Below are 12,106 nucleotides of genomic sequence, written 5' to 3' on the forward strand. Positions count from 1 at the left end.
ATCATATCTTGGAATTCAAGTGCTTAAAAGATTAGTAACAACCATTAGCACTCCCCTCCCATGGCGGGCCTTTGGGGAGTGAGACCTGAGGAATCGCCCCCGAGGGGTCTACTCTTCACATAAGGGCTGATAGCCATATCCAGTATATACTGTATAATACTTTGAACAATTATAGTATTTTTTATATGGAACAGTTAAGCACTGTATGACGGTATTTATTTAGGCATTGTATGGCACTATTATTTATGCACTGTACAGTCCATTATTTCCCAGCTGTATGATGGAAGCAGCGCTGTGTTTTACTTGACATTTTGGTTTTACACCTTTTGGGGACAATGTTTTAGTGTAAAAAATATTTTTTTCAATTTGGTTTCATTAAACCTTTTGCACTGTCTATAGCCTGTGCTGCATTGTCTATTACTGGCTCAAGAATGAGTTATCTGAGCATCAGTCAGTGAGCTCTTTCCTAACTGTCTGATAAGAGAGTTTGTAGTCTTTTATCTGTATTTTTCTGGGGGGGGGGGGGGTTATGGCTTTCAGCTGATTTATAACAACAGACCACATAAACAATGACTGTAGAGGGGCACAAAAAGGCAACAAAAGCCAGATGGTGCAAAATGTTCAGCAAAAATTTGCTTGAGACTAAAATACAAAAAAAAAGATTGTTCTAAATGGTGAAAAATCTCAGATTTTATTTTTTTAATCAAACTAAGTTGTATGAGTAGTTGCAGTGATGTATGATCCATTCCCATATTGCAGCATATACGGACTGTTGCAGTTGCAATGTGCAGCGCAGCGCTCTTATTGGTTGTCACTTGTCCCCAACAGCCCAGGTCTAAAGTTCTCGGCTAATTAACAAATTAAATATTTCTATTTTTTTTAAAGCAGACCAGCTTAATTTTTCCGGCGCGGAGCTCCAAATCCCCTGCTAAGCAATAGTCAAATGATAAAATGTTGTTTACCACCACTAGGGGGAGCTTGCTGCCTTTCCTTGTATACATTGACTTTAATATTTAAACAGTATTAATTAAAGGGATTGTCCAGGACTTTAATATTGATCCATAGGATAGGTCACCAATGTGTGATCGGTGAGGGTGCGACACCTTGCTATTGCCGGGGTCGCTGCTTGCCTGAACTGCTCAGACCTGCTGTCATGATGTGAGTACACCTGTCTCGCCAGGTCCGAAAATACACCTAGCGAGAGGTGTAACACCGAGGCAATACTGTAGCGCCCCTGAGACACTCAGGGCACTACAGGGAACTGCATCCTCTTGGGGATACAGGACCTACCCCCTGGGAACTGGAGTATCAGTGCCTTAGGCTACTTTCACACATCCGGTTTTTGCAGTGCGGCTCAATCCGGCTGTGAAACCTATGGAACGGATGCGGCGAAAACACCGCATCCTTTGCATAAGTTTTTACATCCGGCCCGTCCGTTTTTTTCCGGTTGCGGCATGCTACTGAGCATGCGCAGTCGAAGAAACAGCATGCGGCGGCCGGATGCGTTTTTTTCCGCATCGCGCCGTATCCGGTGTCCATAGGCATGCATTGAAAAATGCGCCGCAGCGGCCGGATGTGGCGCGATGCGGGTTTTTTTGCCGGAGCAAAAAACGTTGCAGGGAACGTCCTATCCGGCCGCGGCATTGGCTAAATCTTCCGCATGCGTCAAAAACCGGACCGAATGCAAGCCCATGCGGCACAATACGGCACTAATGTAAGTCTATGCAAAAAAACCCGCAACCGGCGTAAAAAAAACGGTTGCGGTTTTTCTGCAGAGCGCCGTATTGTGCCGCAGAGCAAAAACCGGATGTGTGAAAGTAGCCTTATTCACCAAAACACAATCTAAGTCCTACTTTTCCTCTCCACACCAGGCATAGAGTGATAACCACGTAAGAGGATGGTCGCCATGGGAATGAGTCCCTGGGTATAGCCAGCCTGGTGGGAGGGTTCAGTCAGTCAGTGGTAGCCAGAGGAGAGTGAAGCACACAGGAGAGGTGTGCAGACGTACCGGAGCTGGGTCCATGTAACGGTGACCCCGGCGGCACAGGAGAGAGGTCGCCAGGACGGGTACCGAGATACCGCTGGGACCAGAGCATGCACGGGGCACAGGGCCCTAGGTCAAGTGAAAGTTTTAGACTGTTTGGCAAATACCTGCCCGGTGAGGACACCTCCACGGACTTCACCAAACCAAATAATCCAGGGGCATCAGCAGTAAACTAGGATCGGGGTTCGGACACTTACCTCCCCGCAGGGTCCGTACTGCTCGCTGTACAGAGAAGGAGACTGTACCCCACAAGGGACAGTCAGGATCCCCAGACGCTCCACGCTACGGGGACTCAATCTACAGAGAGTGCCAGGGACAGAGCAACCTGGGTCTCTACATTGGCACTGGTCCTCTGGGGACCAGAACCAGCACGCGAGGGTCCACAATGAGTGAGGACTGTTTAATACAATCTACAGACTGGTCTCCATTATTGCCTCTCTACATCTCCCAGGCACAGCCCTACCTGCGGAGGGCCTACCATCACAGCTGCCACTACCACCAGCTCTAGGAGTACCCCAATTGTGCAGTGGCGGTTCTCTGTCATTAACTGCAACCCACAGGTGGCGTCACATGACAAAAACTCTTATCTCCCCTGTAAATAACCCCCATTAACAAAAGGGGCCCAGAGCACGGGTCCGGGTAATGGCCACCAGAGTGACATTTCCATTTGTTACCTCCCGGGATTGAGTACCCGCTTGCCTGGGCGCTACAGTACCACAATGGAAAGACCTTGTGCTAGGGAGAGTGTAGCGGGTTCACCTCCTGACACTCACCTGAGGCTGATCACTGCTATCCTTAACGTCCCTAGACGGGTCCTTCCCCTGTACGCGGATCATGTGCCTAGGCCCTCCCTGACCCTGGACTTACCCTGACTAGTAAGAGCCAGTGAGACACTAGTCTCGCCACTGCAATAACACGAGGTAGGAAAGACACAACAAGTAACACTCCAGCTGCAACTGAAGTGATCTCTCAGCTTTCTCCAAAGACAGGTTCCTTCCAAGTGGACAGCATAGGTATGAGCTATAGCCGGCATAGGAAGGAGTGAGGAGTGGAAACTTATAGCAGAAGGGAGTGGCTGCAGCTGAGGTTACCACTACCTGTGAGATCACTGCAGGATAGAAATTAACCTTAACCCCTTCAGTACTGAAAGAAATTAAATATGCTCCAACTCAAGGTAAGTGGTGAGCGTGCACTAAAGTGGATCTGTGATCAACAACACGCTGTGACCTTCTAATCCCAGATTTCCCACGAGATCACATCATGCAGTGAGCCTCATGACATCTCTGTACATTGTATAGTGGCCACGGCTGGGTGCTCTATATCTGCCCATTGTTCGAATCAATCGGGGGTGGATGTTCAGGACCTGGCTGTGGCCACTATTCCATCGATGGAGCTCCGCAACTGAGATGGAACAGCTGATCGGTGAAGTGCTGGGTGACAGACTCCCACCGATCAAACACCTTAAAGATACTCCATCAGTGGTAAAGTCCCGGACAAACCCTTTAAGCAGCCAGAGTTTTATCATTTAATCTAAGCTATACTCAGTCGATTGTCCCTGGCTCAAAAAAAACCCAGAGCTGTGACCACTATATAAAAATATTAAGACATTATTCAGAATATTAGACTTATACATGACATGGTGTTAAAAGATGGACATTCCCTTTAAGGATTAGGGCTCATAGAATCAACAAGTGCAGAATGTTCCCATCTTTTCATTTAATGTAGAACATTTTTCTCATTAAAAGTTAATGAAAAAGTGATTTCACCCCCTGTCACCCCGACATTCAGGGCCGAGAAGATCGGAGAAAAGCCCCCGTCAGTCTCCAAGAGCAACATATTAGTGACAGGACCCCCGCCAAGGTTACCAGACCCCAATAAATGCTATGGGAGGGGAAGGCTTGCGTTTGTAGATACTTTGCTTTTTCATAGGTGCAGCTAATGTCCTCTAAAATCAATCATTAAAATTAAAATTGCCAAATATTGACTGGACGACATCGAGGCTAAAGAACAAATATGATGTAATCTATAGCAACCATCCTCTATCAGCACAATGCACGCCCGGGATTGCTATCTATGTGGTACGTGAAGACAAATACTTTTTGTTTTATTATAGACTACAATAAAGAACATTTTTGCTACAAAAAGAACTGTAAAAGTCTTTATATTTGCTGAACTAGGAGTTCTGCTCTGGAGTATAAAAAAAGGATATAAATCAGGATCACTCAATAAAAAAAAACCAAAATAGTTGAACTATGAGTTCAGCTCTAAAGTATAAAAAGGATATAAATCAGAATCAATCAATATTTTTTATTGATTGATCCTGATTGATATCCTTTTTGACCCAAAACAGTGGAACTGTATAGAAAAGTATAAATATAGTATAAGTAGTATATAATATAGTAGTATATAATATAATATAGTATAATATAAGTATAAGTATAAAAAAGGATATGAATCAGGATGAATCAATAAAACAAAACAAAGCAGTGGAACTATGAGTTCAGCACTGGAGTTTAAAAAAAGGATATAAATCAGGATCAATCAATATTATTTTATTCATTGATCCTGATTTATATCCCCTTTGACCCAAAACAGTGGAACTATGAGTTCAGCTCTGGAGTATAAAAAAAGATATAAATCAAGATTAATCAATAAATAAAAACCAAAACAGTGGAACTATGAGTTCAGCTCTGAAGTATATAAAGGATATAAACTAGAATCAACACCTTTTTATTGATTGATCCTGATTTATATCCTTTTTGACCCAAAAGAGTGGAACTATGAGTTCAGCTCTGGAGTACAAAAAGGATATAAATCAAGATCAATCAATAAAAAACTAAAACAGTGGAACTATGAGTTCAGCGTTGAAGTATAAAAAAGGATACAAATCAGGATCAAGATATTTTTTTTTATTTATTGATCCTGATTTATATTCTTTTTGATCCAAAACAGTGGAGCTATGAGTTCAGCTCTGAAGTATAAAAAGGATATAAACCAGAATCAACATCTTTTTATTGATTGATCCTGATTTACCGTATATCCTTTTTGACCCAAAACAGTGGAACCATGAGTTCAGCTCTGAAGTATAAAAAAGGATATAAATCAGTATCAATCAATACAAGGCAAGTAATAGAAAGTATTTGCAAAGTTACTGTACTCAACTTTAAAAATTTCATTCAAGTTTGAACATGATGACTATATCTAATAAAAACCTGCAGAATTACTAATTCAGCTCTGGAGTATAAAGTAGGATGTCAATAACGGTAAGTAGAAAAAAAAAATGAAAAGGCTTTTTTTGCAAAGGTACTCAACGTTTACGGCAATATAGAAAATAGTTTTCAAGTCTGAATATAGTGGGAATTAATGAAAAAATAATGCAGAATTATAATTGCAGCTCTGGAGTATACAACAGGATATGAATCAGGATCAGTACAAGACAAGTAAATGTATTTGCAAAGCTACTCAACTTTTGGAATCGCATTCAAGTTTGAACATGATGACTATATCTAATAAAAACCAGCAGAATTACTAATTCAGCTCTGGAGTATAAAGTAGGATGTCAATCACGGTAAGTAGAAAAAAATATTTTATTTATTTTTTTTGCAAAGGTAGTCAACTTTTAATATAGAAAACAGTTTTCAAGTCTTACAATAGAGTGAATTTATTAAGAAAAAACCTGCAGAATTATAAATTCAGCTCTGGAGTATTCAACAGAATGTGAATCAGGATCACTACAAGGAAAGTAGTGTAATGTACTGTATTTACAAAGTTACTCAACGTTTTAGATAGAAAATGTGGTTCAAATATCAACACCTGCCAGATATATACAGTGAATATATATATATATATATATATATATATATATATATATATATATATATATATATATTTTTATATATATATATATATATATATATATATATATATATATATATATAAAATAAATGATCACAGTTAATGACACTTGCTGGCTATCAGGAAATTTTGCATAATATCTCACATAATTTGAAGCCCCCTCCCCCGCTCAGGATATCCAAATGTCCGTATGAGCGTCCAGCCTATGATTGAAGTGCAACTTAAAAGAGTTTTTCCTGTTCCTCTGGAAGCCTCTGATTGTCAGCCCCACAAATCAACACTGACCCTTATTCATGTAACATACATTTCATGTCCCTCAGGAATGTGGGCATTACTCTCCTCTGCAGCTTCCCATGTCCACAAAATTACTTACATTTCCAACTTTGACACCAGGAAAACACACCATCCCTTTGTTCTTTGGAAAAAAAAGCTGACACCAGTAGACACACAATTATGGTAGAATGGATGTGAAATTTTTCGGAGGTGCAGGGGTCTATGGATGATAGAACAAGTGCATTTATTGTGACCAATATCGGGGGACTCTCTGGGAGATTTAAATGTCAGCAAAAAGAAAAATTGCTACTGGAAAAAAGTTATATATATATATATGTATATTGGGGGAAATAAGTGTTGGACACACAACCAATTTTATAAGTGTATTTCTAAAGGTGCTAATGACATGAATTTCTCACCAGATGTCGGTAACAACTCATCCAATCCACACGGGATAGAGTATTGAACACACTTACTGAAATTTATTTAATACTTCGTACAAAAACCTCCTGTATGGAGAAACCAGTGTCCTGCATTGCTCAGGTGTGATTTTGGCCCATTCTTCCACACAAAAAGGCAATGGCCCCGTCCAAAACCGATTCACCAAATGTGGGGAAAATCTACTGTTTGGGTACAGCAGGGCTCAAAAGGGAAAGAACGCCATTGCACTTGTTGAACGCAAAGTTGTCTGTACCTAAACAGTGGACCTCACCCACAAGTGACCCCATTTTGGCCCATTCTTCCACACAAACAGGCAATGGCCCCGTCCAAAACTCACATCCTGCAGGTCTCATGTTTTCCTTCTGTGAATTCTGAATTTTAGTTCCTTCCATAGATCTATTGGATTCTGGTCCGGTGATCGGCTCGGCCATTCTAGCAGCTTTATTTTCTCTCTCTGAAACCAATAGAGGGTTTCCTTGGCCGTGTGTTTGGGATCATTGTCTTACTGAAATGTCCACCTTCGTTTCATCTTCATCATCTTGGTAGATGGCAGCAGATTTTTATCAAGAATGTCTTGTTACATTTGTCCATTCATCCTTCCTTCAGTCATATGACGTTTGCCAGTGCTGTATGCTGAAAAATAGCCGCACACCATGATGTTCCCACCTCCACATTTCACTGTTGCTGGTGTTTTGGTATTATTTGCCTTTTGGCCTCCAAACATAGTATTATGGCCTCCAAATAACTGGTTTCAACTGACCAGTATTTCACAGTTTTGTCTAAATGTTTATGAGCAAATTTTAAATGCTCTTGAACCTGCTTTTTGTTCAGTATATGTTTTTTTTCATGGTGAGCGTGCATACAGGAGTGTGCATACAGGAGCGTGCATACAGGAGCGTGCATACAGTAGCGTGCATACAGGAGCGTGCATACAGGAGAGTGCATACAGGAGCGTACACACAGGAGCGTGCACACAGGAGCGTGCATACAGGAGCGTGCATACAGGAGCGTGCATACAGGAGAGTGCATACAGGAGAGTGCATACAGGAGCGTGCATACAGGGTCGTGCATACAGGAGAGTGCATACAGGAGCGTGCACACAGGAGAGTGCATACAGGAGAGTGCATACAGGAGCGTGCATACAGGAGCGTGCATACAGGAGAGTGCATACAGAAGCGTGCATACAGGGTCGTGCAAACAGGAGCGTGCATACAGGAGCGTGCATACAGGAGCGTGCATACAGGAGTGTGCATACAGGAGCGTGCATACAGGTCATGGAGGGTGAGTGCATTACTTATTGTTTTCTTTTAAACAATTGTACCTGCTGACTCAAGGTCTTTCTGTAGTCCTCCACAGGTGGTCATTGGCTCTTGGACAACTCTTCTTACAATTTTTTTCACTCCTCTGTCTGAAATCTCGTGAGGAGCACCTGGTCGAGGTTAATTTATTATGAAATTTTGTTCTTTCCACCTCCAGATTATGGCCCTAACAACGTTCACTGGAACCTTTAGTAGTGTAGAAATTCTTCTATAACCAATGCCATCAGGATGTTTTGCAACACTAAGGTTGTGAATGTCTTGAGACAGCTCACTGGTTTTACCCACCATGAGATGTTTCTTGTGTGACACCTTGGTAATGAGACACCTTTTTATAGGCTATCAGTTAAACCAGCTGACATTATTTTTCACTTAGTGGCAGAATTGTTTTCTAATTACAAATTGTTTTACTAATTACAAATTATTTCAGCTGGTGTCAGGACTTTCCATGGCTTTTTGCACCTCTCTTTCTTCATGTGCTGAATACTTATTCTCTGTGTCATTTCTCATTATTACTCCTGTCTATGAGCTCACACTGTAGATCCTTAAACTTCCAATTATATAGGGTCATAGGTTGCCTTTTATGATAGATCTGTAGGGAAAAAAAAACATCATAGCAAGCTGCTTTTTACAGAGGTATTCACATTCCTTTTCGGTGAGAAGTTGGTGCCATTTTGAAGCAGCATGTGGCGGCACAGAGAGTGCACCCCCTGTATAAAGTCCATATGTGCGGTTCCTCCAGGTGCATGAGACTATAGGAATACAGTATGTCATTTGAGCCTTGGTTGGGAAGCTGGGGGAAGGTTTAGCCGGTAATTATGACATCTAATAAGTCTTTTGTTTTCTGATGTTATATAAAGAGAAAAATCTCTAAAACAACAATAATATTTGAAGCTATATAAAATTTGATGACCTTTTTTTCATCCATTAACGTGATTATAGATATCTATCTGTCTTTAACTCATTTATCTATCCTGAGAATATCTCACTCCGGAGAGACCTCTGACGAGCCTGGGGCTAGGAGGTCACAATGTTGTATTAGGGGCAGGTCTACATCTTGTATTTGAGTGAATTTACTTTCTTCTAGTACTAATGATCAAAAATAAAGTGTAAAATCACCATTAAATGTCAATATATATCAAAAAGGATCGCTGAAACGCGCGTCGGGGAATAGCGGCACGCCTGGATTATTTTTGATCACACAAGAAGGTATAAAGTTTTATAAAATTATTATAAAATTAGCACATTTTAGCACTTTATATTTTTTGATATTAAAGGCATTAATACCATATCTTATTCATATATACCATATCACTTTGATATTTAATTCTGCACTCTGCTGTACTTTGTTATATATGATAAATATATATATATATATATATATATATATATATATATATATATTAGTGGTCATTGCAGTAAGCACTTTACTTTTTGGTAAACCGCTGCTATAATTTATGGGACTTCCTCCTGCCTAGTATTTCTATGAATTTATAATAAATATTTATTTTAATGATTGAATAAAATTATTTATTTTTAATATCAATTTCATGATCATTTCCTTTATTTATTGTATTTCTTCTAGTGCTGTAGGGCTTAAGGACTCTTTCCTATCTGGCTGTTCTTTGTAGCTTTAATCTCAGGTGCAGCTCTTTTGTGACCACTCCCCTTCAGTATAAAAAGTCATGTGTCTTACCATCTGATGCTGGTTATAGATTCTCATTCTTATGCTGTCCACTTTGGAAGGAGCCTGCCTCTGTAAGAAGCTGAGGAGTCGTGACTATTGCAGCTGTGGGGTTTAGCTGCATTGGAGGAGCTTGCAGTGTTTTCCTTTTTGTGTCTATTTTTCCCTGTCTGTCTCCCTTACCTTGTGTTGCAGTGGCGAGACTACTGTTGTCACCCGCCTTCTCACTAGCCAGGGTGAGTGGAGGTCAAGCAAGGGCCTTGGCACGTGACAGTGATGGGGGAAGGACCCGTATAGGGATGTTAGGGAGTGAAGCGTATAGACTCAGGTGAGTTGCAGGAGGTATCCCCTCTTCGCTCTCCCTATTTCCAGGTCCTTCCTTCTATACCATCCCTATTGTCACCCTTGTGTTGCACTGCACGTTGAGCATCTGTGCACACTCACGTGACATTATCAGAAAGTAAAAAATATTCCATAACTCAAATGTCGAAAAACATTAAAGGAAACCTGACCCAAATGCAACAGGTATCAAACACTGACTTTAGCATCTCAGCCATGTCTGTTTTATTCCGAAACAACCCAATATTTCCCTGAAAATATACATTTACAAGGGGAAAATTCCACTGGAGTGACAAGAGGACAGTTCTCAGTGTCTTCTCTCCTCCCTGCTCCTATGTGTGCATAGAGACCTATCACTCTAAGGTAGCTGGGCACGGATAAGCCACACGGGACCAACCTGTTGGACTAGTCATCCGAGCAGTATAGTCCAGGGACGGCTTTCAAATGTATGTGTTCTCTGAAACGCCGCAGTATGACTTATACAGAGCCACTATGTGAAACATGGCGCCTGTAGTTCCGTCAGGTCGCCTTTAAGTTAAAAAATAAATGTATATTATTATTCTTTTTTTTGGACAATTATAATGTGATATGCTACATTTAGGAGAATCGGTGCACATTCTGGCATCCCATAAAATGAACAATCCCATACGATATGTATAAAAATGAGGAACGGTGCCTAAAAAAATGCTGAACTTCATTTTTTATTTAACAAAAATGCTTAAAAAAATGACAAATATCATTTGCTCACAATTTAAAGAAGTTATTTAAAATAACATATTATATATAAAACAAATGAAACAACGCAGCGACACGGTAGCAATGCCTTAGGGTGCGTGCCCACGATCAGTGTTTGCAGTCGTGTTTTGTTTTTGCTGCATCCAAAACGCTGCATTGTACAGTACAAGCACAGTAGATGAGATTTAAAAAAATAACCATGCCTACTGTGCGTGTACGGCCCGCAGCGAAAACTGACCTGCGGTGCAGCTTTCTTAGCCACAGAATGTCAATTCTTTGCAGCGGAGTCGCAAGCGCCCTCCATAGAGAGAAAATCAAATGAGAGACCGCAGCGCTCCAAACCCTGATCGTGGGCACGAGCAGCTGCGGCCTCCTGCGGAGGCGACTCAAAGCCTCGCAGGTCAGGACCTGCCGCGACCAGAACGCAATGGATCCTGATTGTGAGCACACATCCTCAGGCCTCTGTCACACGTTCGTGCCTCTGGTACGTGTTTGGCAGTTTTTTCACGTACCGGAGACACGTACACCCATACACCAATGTTACCCTATGGTAACAGGCACATTAACGTAAATCCACACGGAACGAGTGTCCGTGTGCCCGTGTGTTCCATATGGCGGCATGTCCGTTTTTCTCCGGCATCACGGGTGTCACACGGCCTGCAGCCGTACCACGCGGATGTAGTGTGGATGCGGTCCTGTGTGACACGCGCCAGAGAAACACATGGCATTATTTTAAAATAAAAAAAACAAATACTCACCTCCACCAGCCCTGCAGAATCTTCCGCTGCAAACAGTTTCTGCAGTCCGGCGCTCATTATGAGCGTGTTAAGGAGGTGGGTGTGATGTCACGGGCGCTGATCTCCGCCCCTCCGCTCGGCCGGAAACAGAGTCAGCGGGGAGTGGGCGGGGCTGGAGCCGAAGATCAGTACCCTGGACAGCAGCAAGGACCACATGAGTATGTAAATTACCGGTTCTCCGTGTGTTACCGCGGATAGCACACGGAGAACACACGTGGCCCGCACGTACCGGAGACACGTACTTACCTTACGCAACACACAAGGAAAATACATGTCTCGCGGCACGTGCGTGATTTTCACGTGAGTGTTGGCAGAGGCCTTAGGCTGCTTTCACACTGCCCCCGTTCAGTGGTCCAATTGGGGCTTCTATCCAAATCCCCCGCAAAACGGGTTTTGGACGTATGCGGAGACTGGGCCATTGACTATAATGGGGCAAACAGAGTCACCATGTGCTCTATTGTGCACCATTTTTGGGAGTATATAATTACTGGAGTTGGATACCCACACATAGTAGACAGCGTCTGGGTGTTCACCTCCAATAGCTGTATAGTTTCGAAAATGGTGCACGACAGAGCACATGGTAACTGTCAGCACCATTATAGTTAATGACCCCACCGGCGCA

At 42.1% G+C, this 12,106-nt stretch overlaps 1 protein-coding gene across 1 annotated transcript in view; it reads right to left on the reverse strand.

Annotated features, from left to right (window-relative positions):
* Positions 1 to 12,106, reverse strand: part of TRABD2B (TraB domain containing 2B) — a 444,445-nt gene that overhangs the window by 200,810 nt on the left and 231,529 nt on the right.

This window comes from Anomaloglossus baeobatrachus, chromosome 8 (assembly GCF_048569485.1).
Source record: "Anomaloglossus baeobatrachus isolate aAnoBae1 chromosome 8, aAnoBae1.hap1, whole genome shotgun sequence".
In the NCBI taxonomy this organism is placed as follows: domain Eukaryota; kingdom Metazoa; phylum Chordata; class Amphibia; order Anura; family Aromobatidae; genus Anomaloglossus; species Anomaloglossus baeobatrachus.